General features: G+C 38.2%; 1 long non-coding RNA gene across 1 annotated transcript; it reads left to right on the top strand.

Annotated features, from left to right (window-relative positions):
* Positions 1-478: 478 nt before the first annotated feature.
* LOC123077960 (uncharacterized) lies at positions 479-5,891 on the top strand. The gene is made up of 3 exons (XR_006436958.1): positions 479-800; positions 5,054-5,290; positions 5,393-5,891. It is a non-coding gene; the product is annotated as an uncharacterized lncRNA (long non-coding RNA).
* Positions 5,892-6,306: the final 415 nt, after the last annotated feature.

The following is a 6,306-nucleotide window of genomic DNA, read 5'->3' as shown; positions in this document are numbered from 1 at the left end:
GGATACTTTTTAACATAACATGTCTAGGCTAGATTTTCCTGCCATTACTTGTGTACGGCCATGGTTCAGTCATCAAGTACAAAATTTGGTATAATCATATACAGTATTTATAGCCTCAAAAGATCACAAAATATGGAACATACCTACATACATATGACCGGAATTGCAATTATATTATTTCCTAAGCTCATTATAACTTTCTGGTTTCTTGATATAGAAATGAATGAAAACTTTGGATCTTACAATCCAATTAATACGAAAGGGGAAATATCATATTATGAATGTCTCTGGTTAAAAAAATTCATAGAGATGTTCTGACGTGGGTAAAATTGATATGAAGGCAGCTAGGCCCACACTGGAATTTTGGACCAGCCTATCTGATTCGATATGGGCCAGGAACATAAAATAAAATAAAAGCCCAATAGCTATTCCTGACCCTCTGCCCAAGCTGAGGAAAAAAAATCACGCAGCCAGGATTGCCCCTGGCCGCCGAGAGACACATCCAGAGTTCCAGACCCAGTCATGGACGCATCGAGCCAGCCGCTCGCTTCCTTTCGCGACCTCCCGATTTCGCCGTCTCGCTCGCTCGTCGCTCGCCGTCCCCGCCTATGTAGCTGATCGTTGGGCGCCCAGGACCACATCCTGTCCGTCCCGTCCGCTCGGTGTTTGGGGCTCGGCGGCGGCCGCGCCACCTCAACTGCGCAGTCGTGCCCCTGCAAGCCGGCGTCGCCGCCCCATCCGCACATCGGCGCTCGGCCAAGAGGCAGCAGCCAGGCAGCTACCATCTGTGTTGATTTGAGGTACCAGTTCAGCTCGTCCACTACCCATTTGGCGATTACCAAGTTTTGATTGTAGGGTTTGCTCTTCCCTGTACTACCCACCGTTCAGTACATAATTCGCGTTGAATTATGTTATTATGAATTTATAATTGATAGAAAGTAAATTAGTTAGAACGTCTGTAAGTCTTCTATGCAAAACTGAGACTTAATTGACAATTTTAGTATGTTTGTAAGACCATATCGATCTATTTCTATGGTATTGGCACTCAGTTAGAACGTTCACAATGTCATATTTGTTGTCACTTTTTTTAGGAGGAACACCCAGTTTTCAAATCCTAGATCCGCCACTGATCCTAAGCTGAACCTTTACATTCCGGAGTTTGAAAGGCCGATCTGCTTAAAATAGGTAACTTAATCAGATAAAGATGTTATATGAATATCTGAAAGAATTGCTTCATTTGTCTCAACCTGTCGAAAAGTAGAGTGGCAATACAATTGATCACCAACGGGTGCACAAATAAGGAGTACAGTTTGAGGCGTTAAAAATACAATGCAAATCAAAATTAGTAATTCAAATATATCTGTAACAAAATGTAGCGCACTATCAGAAAGAGTGAAGTACATACATATGTCAGCCACTAAAAGACAAATGTGGCGAAGTGAGGAACATTCCTGCCAATAAAATTTGGAAGACCCGGGCAAAGATCAGCTTGCATGGAATTAAAAGAGAACAGAAGTAGTTGCACTCATGAATTAGTGATGCGGGACTGCATATCAGAACGGAAGTAACTGACAAAAAAAATTAGCTCACCTTAAAACATAGGTGAAGCCTGGCACTGCAGTAGATAAATTTTTGTAGATTAATAAGTGAAACAAAATATTGCAAGAACGACTGCAGAAAGAAGCCATTATGTCCATAACATGTAGGTAACGCGTGAATAATATCGCAGGCTACAAACCATCTGAAAAAACCCTATGGACACTGTATTTCTACCCTACCCATAAAACCAATTTATTTATGTTGGAACCCACACATATAGAGAGTGGCGTTTTGGCTCCTAGGTGTAGATACACCTATTATGAAATATGTATAAAAAACACATTTCAAAATGTTAAATATTTTTGAGAAAAAATCCCGCGCGTACATCCAGACATCCTATGTTCGCACACCAAAATTTGGTGAAAAGGGACATTTTTTGTGGCATGTATAAAAACATAAAATAATGCCTCGTGAATAGCTGTAATCAAGCATCGAAATTTTTCTTTTTTACACAAACCACGGAAAATGTCTTTTTTCATTGAAACTTGGTGCACGCACATATAATGTCCGGATTTACATGCGGGATTTTTTCTCGAATTTTTTTAACTTTTTAAAATGTGTATTAAAACAATGAGTGGATATAAACCTATGAGCCAAAGTGAATTTCCACATATATCGATACATTTCTCTGTGCGGTTGGAAGAGAAACTCAGATCCACCAAGAGAAATAGGAAATCGGTCGCACCTAGGATCCTAATTAATGATACAATGAATACAATCAAGTCAAAATAATATTCTACCTTGTCATAGTTAAAAATACAAAATACTAATTTACAAACACATAATTACCAGATAAGTTCCTAGCAAAAGTTGTAGAGAAGTTACTCAAAAAAAAGAAGTCGTAGAGAAAAAATTTCTTGAGAGCCAATACACTACCTTGACTGGAAAAGTAACCCAAATATATAATTGTGTTGGATAAATGTAGGTTAAGCATCCACTGCTAGTGGAGTTACAAATAGGTAGTTAAGCACCTGAACAAAGGCATCAATATCTCTGTTTAATACAACAGTATTGTGCAGTAGTTTATACATACCAGAGCCATTTTTGTTGAGAGAATGATGCATAATACCTCATCACTTAAGCCTCATATTTTTCAGTTCGGTACGACAACTTCCCTGCAATTTAAATCTCATAGTAGACATGTATGATTTGCTACCTCATGTGCACATTTGATGCATTTGAAATTATATTCTTCACATATGCTCTTATCGGTAGAAAATGTGGAATTATGATTTACCAACCATAGAAAGAAACATATTGCTACATAGTATATCAGAAAGAGGGAAAGAACCACAATAGGATAAATGCCAGTGTAAGGCGAACATGTAACATGAACATGGTCACTCAGAACAATGTTGCAGTTTTTAAGCATACTGAACTGATAAAGGGGACGCGAGTCGAAGCTTTGTACATTTCCGTACATACCTTGAATCATTTTCAATACTTCTGAATTTGTGTCTAAGTTGAAAAGACGATGCATGCTATCTTAAGCACCAACCACTGCCGAAACTAAAAATAAGCACCTAAAAAATGCCTCATACAACAATATCATGTAGTAGTTTCTATATACCCGAGCCATTTTGGCTTAGCCAACGATCTATGGTACCTCATCACTTAAGCTCAAACTTATCAATACAGTACTAAAACGTCACTTCAATGTAAATCCTAGAGAATACACGTATGTCTTTCTACCTCATGTACGTGTATCCATTTCAGATTCTATTATTCACCAGTGCCCTTGTTGGTAGGAAATAACATAATGACGATTTACCAACCATAGAAAATAAAACCATTGCTACACACGGCTCCATACCATAAAAGGCAATGAACCATGTAGGACAAATGACAAAGCCAAGCTCACATGATATTTGAACATGGTCACTCAAAACGTTTGTAAGATATAACGAAAACATACTGAACCAGAAAAAAAGATGTCAATCAGAGCTGCGTACATTTCCTTGCATACCTTGATATCTTTCTAATTTGAGGCTACCACGTAAACATGATGCATGCTTCAATATTATCCATACATGTAAATATCAGAAAACTATGATATTCTCGCCGCACAATATATTTTCTGCTATACCAAGACATTCCTTGGCGCATCTGGGCATCTGGAAGGCAATCTAGAGATTGTAAAACCGTGCACCTTAAACATATGTATTAAGTATAGAGTGAATATTTTCTGGAGGACCATGGATGTCTAGAGGACAGGTCTAAAACTGTATTCATTATGGTAGTATAAGAGAACAGTATTACAAAAATCCAATGTGCATTGACATCTTAAAACATTGGTCAACTGGAAGATTTACAGAACCTTCTGAAATCATTGATCATGTGCCTGATGCCATTACCAATAGCTATTAAAAACTCTTCACGATCCTACATGCTATATAATTGGCAAATCAAAAAGTTGCTGATTTAGAAACTTATACCACAGTTCTTTGAGTTACTCATGTACTTGTTACCATGCTCATGTACATATAGAAATTATTAGCTCAAATCAGCACGGAAATCCCTTTTGGAGCTCGGCCTCCAGTGAGGCCTCCAAATTCAAATTTGAAATTTCATCGAAATTCATATTTTTACATTTCAAAAATTCTGAAAAAATACAGATATACATGAAGGCATAACACACATGTGTGTAAATTTTCAGTTCAAAATACATTTAAATGAGGGCTGCGCAAAAAAGACAAATCTGGGCCTATTGAACACATGATGCTATTCATCCTCCCAGGCCATGAATGCCTTTTTTGTGCAGGTCCCAACTCAAGGTATTTCATCATGAATATTTACACACAAATGGGTTACATCCTTACATACACGCATGCTTTTTTTAGAATTTTTTGAACCATAAAAGTTTAAATTTGAATTTTTCAAAAATAAAGGCCTCCATGGAGCTCGGCCTCCAAAACGCCTCTCTCAAATCAGCATCATTTTAATAGAAACAAAACGAATCTTAGTATAATGTACAACTGTTCAAAAAAAAATTAAATGGAACAATTATTAGAAAAAGTGCATGTCATATAAGTTGGTCAATCAGAAAGTTGCTGAATTGGAAACTTACCACAGTTTGCTCATTTGTTGAGTTCCTCCTTCCTCTGTTAAAAACATTGTTGAGTTCCTCCTGTAAGTGCTACAATGGTCATGTATTATTAGCTCAAATCAACATCAACTTGTTTGAAGCAGAATGACACATTTTTGCCATGATGAATATGTAAATAAATTCTGTACAATTCCATAAATATTTTTTCTTTCATACACAGTGACGCATTTTTGTTGTAAAGATCATGTAAATAATTTTTTATGTCTTTGCAAATAAGATAACCTTGATGTATAAATCCTATCAGATAGAGGTAGCTATGAAAGGTCATGTGTCACATCATTAGTCTAAGGCTCTAACCACTTCCATGGAGAATCTAACATCTCAACTACGCATATCTGTTTGTTCCAGAAGCCACGAAATTGAGGTACGCAGAAGATCAACAAACCCGAGAACTGATGATCCAACGATGAGTCGGAGTTGGAGCATCACATAGCCGTCAGCTATGGTTGCTTGTAGGCGGATGTGTCTCAGACCTAAGTTGTTGCCGCTGGACCGTGGTTACATGCATCCTTGCTTGGAGGCAGCAGTGCTGGGAGATATGCATGTGCAAGGCGAAGAAGTGGACAAAGGCCGAAGAAGCAATATGTGCCTCCCTATCGCTGCGTCCTGCTTCTTAATATGTTACCTTAGTTGTGGCCGCCTTATCCCTCATGTTGCTGATTTAAACCTGCCCTACTCTTCTCATAGGGTGATCGAGCGCTGCGCTTCAGCGGGTGCCTCGCTGACGACGGGGAAGGAAGGATCAGAAGTGACGGCTATAGCGCTAGGAAGTTGGAAACCCTAGCAATTGATCTTCTCTATAAAACATGTGTGGCAGGGGACGTGGAACCTGCTTCAGGGAAGAAGAGATGGATCACGCGAGAGAAGAGATCAGCTTTCATCCTTTATCGGAGAGACAATTTTTTTTTTTTGCCAATTGCCTAGTCCATATTGTCCATGTGTTCGATGCATGCAAACGTGTGGCTCTTGGAGTTTGTAGGTAGACCTGCCATATTACTCTCGGATACGTGTAAGAGCTTTATTTTTCTATTTCCCCTTTTTTTTCTTTCTAATTCGGGCATGCATCAGTTCATGCGTGATTGTATTGGACTCAAACAATACGTGTTCATGTAGTCCTTCCAGTGCGCGCTAGTGTTATGGTTCTATGCATCTAACGTGACAACATATAAGTTCAAGATGTTCAATATTGCTGGTACATATGTTTTTACATGTTACATAGAAACTTTAAATCTCAGCCATTGTTATTCTAATCAAACGGTGTAGAAAAGATTAACATATGTGGACAAACTTGATGGCTTGTTTTACTCTTGTTTTAATTATATAATTTTTAATTATATAATAGAAGATGCTTGGTGGCAGTATCAGAATTACCTGAAGAAAACGTACTTCACCGGCAAAGAAACTCATCAAATTCCCTTACGTTCTCCTGTGACATATTTACTGGACGATGACTGGGAACGCCTTGTTCTGTACTGGTCCCGAACCAAGAATGTGGTAAGGTCTATGAGCTCATTATGTATTTTTAAGTACTATATTCTTGCGTCTTACTGTACTCTGTTCATGTAGAACAAGTGCCTAAACCTGAAGAACAACAGTTCTAA

This window comes from Triticum aestivum, chromosome 3D (genome assembly GCF_018294505.1).
Source record: "Triticum aestivum cultivar Chinese Spring chromosome 3D, IWGSC CS RefSeq v2.1, whole genome shotgun sequence".
NCBI lineage: Eukaryota > Viridiplantae > Streptophyta > Magnoliopsida > Poales > Poaceae > Triticum > Triticum aestivum.
Note: the sequence above shows the minus strand (reverse complement) of the source record. Positions and strands in the feature narration are given on the sequence as shown.